Source organism: Myotis nattereri (genome assembly GCF_964212035.1).
Source record: "Myotis nattereri genome assembly, chromosome: 3".
Classification (NCBI taxonomy): Eukaryota; Metazoa; Chordata; class Mammalia; order Chiroptera; family Vespertilionidae; genus Myotis; species Myotis nattereri.
Genome location: NC_138077.1, coordinates 121,321,133 through 121,333,689, shown reverse-complemented (window position 1 = coordinate 121,333,689; position 12,557 = coordinate 121,321,133). Strand labels below are relative to the sequence as shown.

The following is a 12,557-nucleotide window of genomic DNA, read 5'->3' as shown; positions in this document are numbered from 1 at the left end:
ACATTTTCTGGCAGGTTTGTATATATGCTTGCGTTTTCCCTTTTTACTCTCTTGTAAAGCAATGTAGGGAGTTTCATCATGGAGCAGAGACTTTGTTATTTATCACACATACAAATCTATTTATGTGAAGTGTTTGCCACTATCTGAACAGTCTTTTCAAAATTTCTTTTATCGTTTTTATTTTTAAAATATTTTTACTTTTGAAAAGCTTTAATTTTTTATTATGATTTATATATGATGTACTATGATATTACTGTAGCTAATTGTACTCTTACCAGTCAATATGATAATATTACAAAATATTTTTTAATACTTCAATTTATATTTTAAAACTAGTGGCCTGGTGCACGAATTCATGCATAGGTGGGGTCCCTCAGCCTGGCTGGCAATCAGGGCTGATTGGAACTGTCTGGTGGGAAGGACAGCAGGAGGTTAGCCATTTGCAGGAGGTTGGCTGTGGGAGTGCACTGACCACCCGGGGGCAGCTCCTGCATTGAGCATCTGCCCCCTGGTGGTCAGTGCATTGTCATAGCAACCGGTTGACCAGTCAAGTGGTTGACCGGTCATAATGGTATGTTAGGCTTTTATACATATAGGTTTTTAAACCCATTAAAAACTTACAGAAAAGTTTCAATGCATTACAAACAATCTTCTTTTTTCTGAACCATTGAGAGTAGGTTGCCAGCCTGGTGCCCCATCACCCAGGACTTTTGTGTGTATTTCCCATGAACACAGATATTTTCTCACATAAATGCAATACAAATATTAAAATCAGGAAATTCACCATGATAAACTGCTACCGACTAACCATCAGATCTGGTTGGAGTTTTGCCAGTTGAGTGAATCCTACACTGTACAGGATTGGGCAAAAGTAGGTTTACAGTTGTGAATACACAAAACAGAGTTTATTCTTGTATTATTATGTCTTAGTTATTGCTTCATTTTACATACGATCAACTATAAACCTACTTTTGCAACACCTGCATATGAAAATGGTCTAGTTCAGGGGTGGGCAAACTTTTTGACTCGAGGGCCACAATGGGTTCTTAAACTGGACCGGAGGGCCGGAACAAAAGCATGGATGGAGTGTTTGTGTGAAATAATATAAATTCAAAGTCAACATCATTACATAAAAGGGTACGGTCTTTTTTTTTTTTTTTAGTTTTATTCATTTCAAATGGGCCGGATCCGGCCCGCAGGCTGTAGTTTGCCCATGGCTGGTCTAGTTTATACTCATGCACTAAATTCACTTGTTGCATTAGAAAATTTTGAAGGAAGATTTCTGTTGGGATAGTTGAAAATTTTATGGGAAACAGTATACATGGAAGATTGGAAGTTTCTTTTTTGGAAATTTTTTTACTCTGGTAAAAAATATATATAACAAAATTTACCTTTTTTTTATTGCTTAAAGTATTACAAAGAGTATTACATATGTCTCCTTTTTTCCCCAGCCCTTAAAATTTACCATTTTAAACATTTTTATTTCATTTTTTAATAAATGTTCTTATTTTTTAATTATACTTAAAATTCAATATTATATTAGTGTCAAGTGTACAACATAGTGGTTAGACATTTATATAATTTATGAAGTTATCCCCCTGATAAGTTTAGTACATGTCTGACACAATATATTGTTACTACAATATTATTGACTAAATTTCCTATATTGTATTTTACATCCCCATGACTGTTTTTATGACTAACAATTTGTACTTCTTAATCCCCTTCACTTTTTCCACCCATCTCTCCAACCTCTTCCCATCTGGCAACGATCACTTTGTTCTCTGTAATTATGAGTTTGGTTTTTTTGTTTATTCATTTATTTTGTTTTTTAGGTTTCACATAAGTGAACTTATATGGTATTTGTCTTTCTCTGTCTGACTTATTTCACTTAACATAATACCCTCTAGATCCTCCATCCATGTTGTCACAAATGGTAATATTACATTTTTTATGGCTGACTCATATTCCATTGTATATATGTACTACTTCTTTATTCAGTGCTCTCTCAATGGGTACTTAAGTTTCCATATCTTGGCTAGTGTAAATGATACATATCTCTTTTCAAATTAGTGTTTTAGATGTCTTTAAATACCCAGAAATGGAATTGCTGGGTCATATGTTAGTTCTATTGTTAATTTTTTAGGAACCTCTATGCTGTTTTCCATACCACTGCACCAATTTACAATCCCACCAACAGTGCATGAAGCTTCCCTTTTCTCTACTTCCTAACCAACACTTGATGTTTGATGATTTATTCATAATAGTGATTCTGACAGGTGTGAGGTGGTTTTAGTGTAAATTTATTTGATGATTAGTAAAGTTGAGCATCTTTTCAGATGTAGGCCCTCTTTGGAGAAGTGTCTATTCAGGTCCTCTGCCCATTTTTAAATCAGATTGTGGGAGTTTTCGGTGTTAAGTTGTATGAGTTCCTTATATATATTATACCCTTATCAGATGTACCATTGGCAAATATCTTCTCCCACTCAGTAGGTTATCTTTTTGTTTTGTTTATGGTTTCCTTCCATATACAAAAGGTTTATTATTATTATTATTATTATTATTATTATTATTATTTTATTGCTTAAAGTATTGCAAAGGGTATTACATATGTGTCCATTTTATCCCCCGCCCTAGACAGTCCCCTAGCCTCCCCTATCCCCCAGTGTCTTATGTCCATTGGTTATGCTTATATGCATGCATACAAGTCCTTTAGTTGATCTCTTACCCCCCTACCTCCTGCCCCCCAACCCTCCCCGGCCTTCCCGCTGCAGTTTGACAATCTGTTTGAGGCAGCTCTGCCTCTGTATCTATTATTGTTCAAAAGTTTGTAATGGTCTCTATTATCAATGAATGAGTGAGATCATGTGGTATTTTTCCTTATTTGACTGGCTTATTTCACTTAGCATAATGCTCTCCAGTTCCATCCATGACGTTGCAAATGGTAAGAGTTCCTTCCTTTTTAGAGCTGCATAGTATTCCATCGTGTAGATGTACCACAGTTTTCTAATCCATTCATCTACTGATGGACACTTAGGCTGTTTCCAGATCTTAGCTATGGTGAATTGTGCTGCTATGAACATAGGGGTGCATATATCCTTTCTGATTGGTGTTTCTGGTTTCTTGGGATATATTCCTAGAAGTGGGATCACAGGGTCAAATGGGAGTTCCATTTTCAGTTTTGTAAGGAAACTCCATACTGTCTTCCATAGTGGCTGCACCAGTCTGCATTCCCACCAGCAGTGCACAAGTGTTCCTTTTTCTCCACATCCTCTCCAGCACTTGTCATTTGTTGATTTGTTGATGATAGCCAGTCTGACAGGTGTGAGATGGTACCTCATTGTTGTTTTGATTTGCATCTCTCGGATGATCAGTGACTTTGAGCATGTTTTCATATGTCTCTTGGCTTTCTGAATGTCCTCTTTTGAAAGGTGTCTATTTAGGTGCTTTGCCCATTTTTTGATTGGATTGTTTATCTTCCTTTTGTGAAGTTGTATGAGTTCCCTATAAATTTTGGAGATTAGGCCCTTATCAGATATGACATTGGCAAACATGTTTTCCCACATAGTGGGTTTTCTCGTTTTTTTGTTGATGGTTTCTTTTGCTGTGCAGAAGCTTTTTATTTTGATGTAGTCCCATTTGTTCATTTTCTCTTTAGTTTCAAGTGCCCTAGGAGCTGTATCAGTGACGAAATTGCTTCGGCATATGTCTGAGATTTTGTTGCCTTTGGATTCTTCTAGAATTTTTATGGTTTCCTGTCGTACATTTAAGTCCTTTATCCATTTTGAGTTTATTTTTGTGTATGGTGTAAGTTGGTGTCTAGTTTCATTTTCTTGCATATATCTGTCCAATTTTCCCAACACCATTTATTGAGGAGACTATCTTGGCTCCATTGTATGTTCTTGCCTCCTTTGTCAAATATTAATTGAGCATATTGGTTCGGGCCGATTTCTGGGCTCTCTATTCTATTCCATTGTTCTATATGCCTATTCTTCTGCCAGTACCAGGCAGTTTTGAGAACAGTGGCTTTGTAATACAACTTGATATCTGTTATTGAGATCCCACCTACTTTGTTCTTTTTCAGGATTGCTGCAGCTATTCGGGGTCTTTTTTTATTCCAGATGAATTTTTGGAGAGTTCATCCTAGATCTCTGAAGTATGCCGTTGGCATTTTAATGGGAAGTGCGTTGAATTTATAGATTGCTTTGGGTAGTATGGACATTTTAATGATGTTGATTCTACCAAACCATGAACCCAGTATGTTCTTCCATCGGTTTATGTCTTCCTCTATATCTTTTTTCAACGTCCTGTAGTTTTCTGAGTAGAGGTCTTTTACCTCTTTAGTTAAGTTTATTCCTAGGTAGCTTAGTTTTTTTGGTGCGATGGTAAACGGGATTGTTTTTATAATCTCTCTTTCTGAAAGTTCACTATTGGTGTATAGAAATGCCTCAGATTTCTTGGGGTTAATTTTGTATCCTGCTACATTGCCAAATTCATGTATTAAGTCTAGTAGCTTTTTGATGGAGTCTCTAGGGTTTTGTATGTATAATATCATGTCGTCTGCAAATAAGGACAGTTTTACTTCCTCTTTTCCAATTTGGATGCCTTTTATTTCTTCTTCTTGCCGAATTGCAATGGCTAACACTTCCAGTACTATGTTGAACAGGAGTGGTGAGAGGGGGCATCCCTGTCTTGTTCCTGTTCTTAGGGGAAATGGTGTTAGTTTTTGTCCATTGAGTATGATGTTGGCTGTGGGCCTGTCATATATGGCTTTAATTATGTTGAGGTATGATCCTTCTACTCCCACCTTGCTGAGAGTTTTTATCAAAAATGGGTGTTGAATTTTGTCAAATGCTTTTTCTGCATCAATTGATATGACCATGTGTTTTTTTTCTTTCAATTTGTTTATGTGATGTATCACGTTTATTGATTTGCGGATATTGTACCATCCTTGCATCCCTGGGATAAATCCTACTTGGTCATGGTGTATGATCTTTCTGATGTACTGCTGGATCCGATTGGCTAAGATTTTGTTGAGGATTTTGGCATCTATGTTCATGAGGGATATTGGCCTATAATTCTCTTTCATTGTGTTGTCTTTACCTGGTTTTGGTATTAGGGTGATGCTGGCTTCATAGAAAGAGCTTGGAAGTGTTCCTTCCTCTTGAATTTTTTGTAGTAGTCTGAGGAGGATAGGTTTTAGTTCTTCCTTGAATGTTTGGTAAAACTCCCCTGTGAATCCGTCTGGTCCCGGGCTTTTGTTTGATGGAAGCTTTTTGATGACTGCTTCAATTTCTTCCATAGTTATTGGCCTGTTGAGATTTTTAGATTCTTCCTGATTGAGTTTTGGAATGTTGTATTTTTCTAGGAATATGTCCATTTCCTCCAGGTTGTCTAGTTTGTTGGAGTAGAGCTGTCCATAGTATTTTTTAACGATCATTTGTATTTCTGTGGGGTCTGTTGTTATTTCTCCTCTTTCATTTCTGATTTTGCTTATTTGGGTCCTCTCTCTTTGCTTCTTGGTGAGTCTGGCTAGAGGTTTGTCAATCTTGTTTATCCTTTCAAAGAACCAGCTCTTGGTTTCATTGATTTTCTGTATTGTTTTTTTGGTCTCTATGTCATTTATTTCTGCTCTAATCTTTATTATCTCCTTCCTTCTGCTCACTCTGGGGTTTTCTTGTTGCTCTCTTTCTAATTCTTTGAGTTGTAGAGTTAGATGATTTACTACCATTTTTTCTTGTTTTTTGAGATAGGCCTGTAGAGCTATAAACTTCCCTCTCAGGACTGCTTTCATTGTGTCCCATAGGTTTTGGATTGTTGTGTTTTCATTGTCATTAGTTTCCAGGATGTTTTGAGTTTATCTTTGATTTCATTGGTAACCCAATCAATATTTAATAGCATGCTATTCAGTTTCCAGGTGTTTGAGTATATTGGGTTGTTTTTATTGTAGTTTATTTCTAATATTATGCCATCGTGGTCTGTGAAGACGCTTTTTATGATTTCAATCTTCTTGAATTTGGGGATACTTTGCTTGTGACCCAATATATGGTCTATTTTTGAATATGACTTATGAGCACATGAGTAAAATGTATATTCCCTGGCTTTGGGGTGAAGTGTTCTGAAGATGTCAATTAATTCCATCTGATCTAGTGAGTCATTTAGGATTGCTGTATCTTTGCTGATTGTTTGTCTAGAGGACTTATCCAGTGCTGTCAGTGGTGTATTAAAGTCTCCTACTATGATTGTATTGTTGTCGATCTCTCCTTTGATATCTTCCAGGAGTTTTTTTATGAATTTGGGTGCTCCTGCATTGGGTGCATATATGTTTACCAGGGTTATATCTTCTTATTGTATTGATCCCTTTAGTATTATGAAGTGGCCTTCCTTATCTCTTGTTATGGCCTTCACTTTGAGGTCTATTTTGTCCGATATAAGTATTGCTACCCCAGCTTTCTTTTCCTTTCCATTTGCCTGAAAGATATTTTTCCATCCTTTCACTTTCAGTCTGTGTGAGTCCCTTCTAATGAGGTGGGTTTCTTGTAGACAGCAGATGTATGGGTTATGTTTTTTTATCCATTCAGCCACTCGATGTCTTTTGTTTGGAGCATTTAGTCCGTTTACGTTTAAAGTTGTTATTGAAAGGTACTTGTTTGTAGCCATTTCTTTTTTTGTGTGGCTGTTTTCTTTCTGAGCTTTTTATTTCTTCTTTTTATACCAGTCCCTTTAGCATTCCTTGCATTGCTGGCTTGGTGGTGATAAACTCCCTTAGCCTTTTTTTGTCTGTGAAGCTTCTTATTTCCCCTTCAAGTTTGAATGATAGCCTTGCTGGATAGAGTATTCTTGGATTCAGTCCTTTGCTTTGCATCACTTTGTAAATTTTTGTCCATTCTTTTCTGGCCTGATGTGTTTCTGTTGAGAAATCATTTGACAATCTAATGGGAGATCCCTTGTATGTAACTTTCCGTCTCTCTCTTGCAGCCTGTAAGATTCTCTCTTTGTCCTGAACGTTTGCCATAGTAATTATGATGTGTCTTGGTGTGTGTCTTTTCGGGTTCACCTTGTTTGGGACTCTCTGGGCTTGTGTGACTTTTTTCTTCCCCACCTCAGGGAAGTTTTCTGATATTATTTCTTCTAATAGGTTTTCTAATCCTTGTTCATCCTTCTGTTGTTCTGGTACCCCTATTATTCGTATGTTGTTTCATTTCATGTTGTCCCAAAGCTTCCTTAGGCTCTCCTCCTGTCTTTTAATTTTTTTCTCCAATTGCAGTACATTTTGGGTGTGTTTTGCTTCCTTGTCTTCTAAGTCACTAATTCGGTCCTCTGCTTCTCCTAGTCTACTGTTGATACTTTCAATGGAGTTTTTCATTGCAGCTATATCACTCTTCATTTCTTCTTGGGTCTTACTTAAGTTGTTGATTTTTTCATCTGTTTCTTCTAGCTTCTTCCATATGTTATCGATTTTTTCATCTGTTTCTTCTTGCTTCTTGCAGAGGTTGTCGATTTTTTCCTCCATCCAGTTTATGCACTCTAGGACCCTTATTCTGAATTCTTTTTCTGTCATGTTGCATGCCTCTGTATTACTTAGCTCCTTTTCTGGAGAGTCCTCCTTCTCTTTCCTTTGGGGGTTTCTTTGTCTACCCATGTTTGATCTCACTGACATATCTAGATGTTGAGTCATTCAGTGGTTGCTCCCTTGGTGGCAGTGACTCCTTGGTCTGTGGTTGCTCTTCGGGCGGTTGTGGTGGCTCCTCTGGCTGGTGGGGCGAGGTTTCACGTACAGCTGCTGTTCCTCAGCAGATGGTGTGGTGCTCAGGAGGTTGCTGTAGCTTGGATCTGCTGTGTTGATTTAAAGGCACAAAATACAACACAACAAGGCACCACGTACCAGGCACTATACACAAATATATTCACAATATTAATAACCCCAAATAAAGGTGACCACCCGAATTAAGAGAATTGGGGGATAAGGAAGAAGGAAGAGAAAAAGATAAAAGAGAAAAAAGAAAAGAAAAGTAGGGACCAAAAAAAGGAGTGCAAAAATGAAATTGGGAAAACGGAGGGGGGAAAATAAAAGTGAGATAAGAAAGGAAAAGCAAAAAAAAAAAAAAAAAAAAAAAAAAAAGAGCGTAAAGAGAATGACGTGGAAGAGGGGAAGAGACTTTTTATATGAGGAGAATACTCCTATAGAACAGCCATTAATCCCAACAAATTCCAGCAACAGCTCCCTGGAGATGAATGCAAACTAGGAACAACCAATAATATAATGATGAAAATAGAATGGAGAACACTAATCCCAAAATAAAATAAAGAGAAAATAAAATGGCACTTTAAAAAATGGTAAAATGGTAGCAGTAATAATACTGGTTAAAAATAAGAAGGTAGTAATTAAAAGGGTAAAATCAGGTGATGGAAAAAGAAGAAGAAAAAAAAAGAAAAGAAAAGAAAAAGAAAAAAAATTGGTTTCTTAGTTAAAAGGTGAAAAAAGAAAAAAAAATTGCAGTAGTGAAGGTCCTTTGGTTCTTCTATTCTTCAGTGTGGCTCGCCTTAGACCTGCCAGGTATTCAGGACAGTGTTGAGTTTCCCTGCGATACACTGTTCCTCTGTGTTGTAAACCACAGTCCTTATTTTAAAGCAGGCCGCATTTGTTTCCCAGACTGCCTTATTTTGTATTTAGCAAAGAGTCAGTTTGTGGGTCAGCCTCTGGGTGGCAGTGTTCTGGGGTTGGCCTCTAAGGCTATAGGGCCTCTCTGTCCAGTGGAAGTTCACTGCCCAGAGCTGGCTGCATAATAGTTAGTTACCGGCGCTGTGTTGTTGCTGGGATTGAAAATCCCTCTGTAGGCCAGACCCTGTTAACTCCCAGGGACTGATCAGGTTATTTTAATCCTTGATCTCTTTCAGGGTGGAATCTGGGTGTGGCTGTGCTCCTTGCCTGGGGGCTGGGGGGAGGAGTCTCACTCTCCAGAGAGAATGGCTGCCCCAGTCCTGGGCTCAGGGGTGTCTCAGCACTCAGTTCACTGCCACCTCTCCTGGCCCCCCTTCTCTCCTCCGTCTCTCCCCAGATTCCACTCCTCCGCACACTCTCCCTCTCTTCAGCACAGGTGAGTGTCTGTATCCGAAACGGCCCATGAACAGGATTCAGTGAAAACAAACAAAGAAACGCCGGCTGCGGTAACGGGGAAGGCTTGGTTTTTGTAAGCTTCTTCTCTTACCGGGACTGCATGGTCTGGTTAGCTCTTCAGGCTGCCCCCTTTAGGCTCAGTCCTCTGTGATCACAGAACCCAGCTCTCAATTCCCCCGGTGGCGCCAGGAATCCCGCAGTTCTCCTCCCCCCCCCCCCCCCCCGTCAGGCGCCTGTCCCAAGGGACACAGCTGTCTGCCACGCAGTCTCCCTCCGACTCTCTGGGCTCAGAGGTCTGGCAAACTTTCCTTCCCAAATCCCTGGGTTTTTTTTACCTTTCCAGGGGAGTTCTGCTCTTCCCGGCTGCAAACCGTCTCACCAGCTGAGCAATTTTGCCAATTCGGTGTGGGTGTTATTAGTTTCAGCTGCTCACTCCATTTGCTCCGGGATACGACCTGGGACGTGTCTGCCTATATCGCCGCCATCTTCCGTCCTCCCAGATTTTTTTCACAAAAGGTTTTTAATGTGATGTAATTCCATTTGGATTTTTTTGTTTTGTTTTGTTATTTCATTGTTTCCCTTGCCTGAGGAGAGTTATCCAAAAACATATTGCTAAGAGCAACATTAAAATAGTTTATTGACTTTGTTTTCTTCTAGGAGTTTTATGGATTTGAGCCATCTATTTAAATCTTTAATCCATTGTGAGTTTATTCTTGTATATGTTGTGAAAAAGTTTTATTTTATTACATGTGTCTGTCTAATTTTCCCAGTACCATTTATTGAATAGACTATCCTTACCCAGTATATTCTTGCCTCCTTTGTCATAAATTAATTGATCGTGTAGGTATGGGTTTATTTTTGTACTGTCTATTCTGTTCCATTGATCTATGTGCCTATTTTTATGTTAGTATCATACTGTTACTGTAGTATAGTTTGATATCAGGTAGTGTGATGCCTTCAACTTTATTCTTCTTTCTCAAGATTGCTATGGATATTCAGGGTCTTTTGTGGTTCCCTCTGAATTTTAGGAATATTATCTCTACTTTTGAGGAAAGTGTCATTGGTATTTTGATAGATATTTTGAATCTGTAGATTGCTTTCAGTTTTGTGGACATATTAATGGTGTTATTCTTCCAATCCATGAGCATAGTATATTCTTTTTTTTTTTTCATCCCACAAGAAGCCATAACTTTATTAATGATAGAAACAGTACAAATTTCAAACCAAGCTGCAGTAACTCTTTTGAAACACACAAAAAAGGGTCTTCCTTTTTAGATGGTTACATTGTTAATTCCATAATAGTATATTCTTCAATTTATTTGTATCTCCTTCAATTTATTCTTCAGTGTCTTATAATTTTCCAAGTATAAAGATCATTTACCTCATCTGTTAAACTAATTTCCAGGTATTTTTTATGCAATTGTAAATGGAATTGTATTCTTAATTTTTCTTTCTGATAGTTCCTTATCTATAACAATAAAAGCATAATCTAATTAGACCAGAGAGCTGAACGACCTTCTGGATGTCATTCCAGACATCCTTCTGGATGAAGCTGCGGCGGTAGGGGCTGAGGCAGAGGTGGTTAGGGGCGAGTGGTAAGGGGCCATCAGACAGGCATGTAGAGTGGTTAGGAGCAATCAGGCAGGCATGTAGAGTGGTTAGGGGCAATCAGGCAAGCAGGCAGAGGCAGTTAGGGACAATAAGGCAGGCAGGCGAGCTGTTAGGGGCGATGAGGCAGGCAGGCAGAGTGGTTAGGGGTGATCAGGAAGGCAGGCAGGCCAGCAGTTAGGAGCCAGCGGTCCCAGATTGTGAGAGGGATGTCCGACTGCCGGTTTAGGCCCAAACTGGCAGTCGGACATCCCTCGAAGGGTCCCAGACTGCGAGAGGGTGCAGGATGGGCTGAGGGAACCCCCCAACCTCCGTGCACGAATTTCGTGCATCGGGCCTCTAGTTGTTTTTATAAAATGCAACCAATTTATGGATATTAATTATATATCCTACTACTTTACTGAATTCATTTATCAGTTCTAATAGGTTTTTGGTGGAGTCACTAGGGTTGTCTCTGTGTAGTATTATGTCATTTGCAAAAAAAATGACATACTTCTTTTCCAGTTTGGATGAACTTTCTTTATTTCCTTCTCTGATGGCTGTGACAAAGTCTTCGAGTACTATGTTGAATACAAGTGGTAAAAGTCAACATTCTTGACTTGTTCTTGATCATTAAAAAAAAAAATGCTCTTAACTTTTCACCATTGAGTATGAAATTAGTGTGGCTTTGACATATGTTACCTTTATTATGTTGAGGTACATTCCCTCTATTCCCACGTTGCTGATATTTTTTTATCATAAATTAATAGTTTGAGGATAAGTGTTAGTTATTCTTTGAATGTCTGGTGAAATTCACCTGTGAAGACTAGGAGTTTTGTTTCTTGGGAGATTTTTGATTACTGACTGAAATTTATTAGTAATTATTGATCTGCTCATATTTTCTTCTTCATTCAGTCTTAGAAGATTATATATTTATAGGAATTTATCTATTTCTTCCATGTTCAATTTGTTAGCATATAATTGTTCATAGTATTTCCTTATAATTTTTGTATTTCTGTGGTGTCAGTTGTCACTTTTGCTCTTTCACTTGTGTCCTTTCTCTGTATATATTTTTTGATGAGTCTGGTTAAACGCTTATCAATTACATTCATCTTTTCAAAGAACCAGCTGTTTGTTTCATTCATCTTTTATATTGTTTTTTTTTTTGTTTGTTTGTTTGTTTGTTTGTTTGTTTAGGTCTATTTTGTTTCTTTCTGCTCTGACCGGTAGTATTTCACCCTTCTACTCATTCTTGGCTTTTCTTTTTTAAAAAAATTTTAAGTGTAAGACTAGATTATTTGAGATATTTGTTGTTTCTTCTGATACACATGTACTGCTATTTTCCTCTTAGAACTCCATTGGCTGTGTCCCATAGATTAGGGGTCCTTGTGTTTTAATTTTCACTTGTCTCAAGGAATCATTTGATTTCTTCCTTGAACTCATTGTTAATCCATTCATTGTTGAATAGTGTGTTATTTATCTTTTTGTATTTGGGTGTTTTTTAGTTTTGTTATTGTAATTGATTTCTAGCATCATACCATTGTGTTTGGAGAAAATGCTTGAAATTATTTCAATCTTAAATTTGTTGAGAGTTGTTTTGTGGCCTTACACATGGTGTATCCTGAAAAATATTGAATGTGTGCTTGAAAGGAATGTATGTTCTGCTGCTTTGGGGTAAAATGTCCTAAAAACATTGATTAAATCCATCTGGTATAAAGTGTCATTTAAGGCTATTATTTACTTACTAGAGTCCCAGTGCACAAATGCGTGCACAGGTGGGGTCCAGCCAGCCCACCCCGATCAGGGCCAATTGGGCCAGGCAGGTGCGGGGGAGGGCCGCTAGCGGTTGGCC

At 38.1% G+C, this 12,557-nt stretch overlaps 1 protein-coding gene across 1 annotated transcript in view; it reads left to right on the top strand.

The window, feature by feature from the left end:
* Nucleotides 1–12,557, top strand: part of GMDS (GDP-mannose 4,6-dehydratase) — a 686,242-nt gene that overhangs the window by 557,131 nt on the left and 116,554 nt on the right. The gene's annotated exons all lie outside the window — the stretch shown is intronic.